This window comes from Tupaia chinensis, unplaced genomic scaffold, assembly GCF_000334495.1.
Source record: "Tupaia chinensis unplaced genomic scaffold, TupChi_1.0 Scaffold000199_1, whole genome shotgun sequence".
Taxonomy (NCBI): domain Eukaryota; kingdom Metazoa; phylum Chordata; class Mammalia; order Scandentia; family Tupaiidae; genus Tupaia; species Tupaia belangeri.
Genome location: NW_006159674.1, coordinates 4,021,445 through 4,022,937, shown reverse-complemented (window position 1 = coordinate 4,022,937; position 1,493 = coordinate 4,021,445). Strand labels below are relative to the sequence as shown.

The window sequence follows — 1,493 nt, the reverse complement described above, 5'->3', positions numbered from 1 at the left end:
CGCTGGACTTCCATGTAGTTGACCGTGGTTTGAGTCCTGGACCCAGAGGCTTAAACTCATGCTGGGCGCGTGTGCATACGTGTCCAAGATCCCGAGAGGAGAATGGAAGAGAAGGGACTGCAGCATGGCCATCGCCCTGGGGGGGGCGATTTCTCGCTTTCTATCTCTCTGTCTCTCTCTGTCTTTCTGGCAAGCGCTCATGCCCTATAGCAAAAACCTCTCAAAAAAAAGAAAAAGAAAAAGAAAGAAAAGAAAAGAAACAGTTGAAGGAAATAGAGATATTGAGTAGAAAATAAACTCATTAGATGACAGAACTACAGAGTCTATGCTTTCTAGCTTATCTTTACTATTATTTAAACTCTAAGACAAAGCCAGTTTTACTACTCCAGAGAACTGTTTGGCCTCCTCTACCATCAGTTTGTTAACTCATTTTTTTTGTCAATACAATTTTACCCTCCTCTAACAGCATAATCATATTACACATGTAATCTACTTAATAGTCCTTAGAAAAATATTATTTTTGCTAAAAATAATAGATGCTATTAGCCCTACATTATTCAAGCTCAAGCAAAAATTATACAGCAGAAGCATCAGGTCTACAAATAACCTTCTTTTCAATGATTGCCAACTGTCTCTCCCATAAACTTTTATACCAGCTGTTAAAAGCTCTTCAAATTGATCTTATTTTCACTACTCCTTCACATCACAGAGGACATAAAAAAATAAATAAAAATTTTAGAAAGAATACAGTGACAAAGTTCTGCAGATGAGGTGGTAGTGTCCAACTAGATCACCTTCCTCACTGGAAGGTCTTTGTTAGAGGTGGCTATACTTAGAACTTGTTGCAGAACTGAGGCATAAATGTGCTGGTTTCTAGTTGTTTTGGTTCTAGGATTTTTTTTTTTTTAATTAAGTTTCTAAAACCCTTCTACTAAAATGTCTCCAGGCTGGGACTTTGATCGGCGAACGTGCAAAAGGCTGCAGCAGTGATGGAGATTCTCTGTAAACTCCGTAATACCACAGCAAATGTGTGGTTTGTGACGTCAGCAGAACCCTCAGCTAGAACTGCTAGTTCCCATCTCTTGGCTAGAGAGCACCTCTGCAAGACAAGGCTGACCCTTGACACCACCAGAAACTTTCCTCAGACTTGGCCTCCCTTTGCAGGAGTTGCTCCCCGCCTGGCGCCCCCTTCGAGTCCCAGAGGTGGGACAAGGGAATGTCTGCACTGAAGCGGGAGACCCCAGACCTGGGGGCAGAAGGATTGGGTCCAGGCATCTGAGCCCTCAAGGGCCAAGTCCCTGGGCTTGTGCAGCGGGGCCAGTGTGCGGGGAGGTGACAGCTCTGGGGGGCAGGGAGGCGGCTCAGGGTTTCCGGGAGCCTCTTGCGCCCCGGGCCCTGTCCGCAGGACCGGCGGCAGGCCGCGACGACAGGGAGGGACCGCAGCCCCGGCCCCGCCGGGGTAACGAGGCGGGGGCCCCGTGGGGGAGGGAGAG

General features: G+C 47.1%; 1 protein-coding gene across 2 annotated transcripts in view; it reads left to right on the top strand.

Annotated features, from left to right (window-relative positions):
* The first annotated feature begins 1,091 nt into the window (after positions 1–1,091).
* The window catches only part of RHOBTB1 (Rho related BTB domain containing 1), a 146,038-nt gene continuing 145,636 nt past the window's right edge, over positions 1,092–1,493 (top strand). For both annotated transcript variants that reach the window (XM_006147074.3, XM_006147070.3), the window contains exon 1: positions 1,092–1,203. The gene's annotated coding sequence lies outside the window, so the exon portion shown is untranslated. The remainder of the gene's footprint in view (positions 1,204–1,493) is intronic.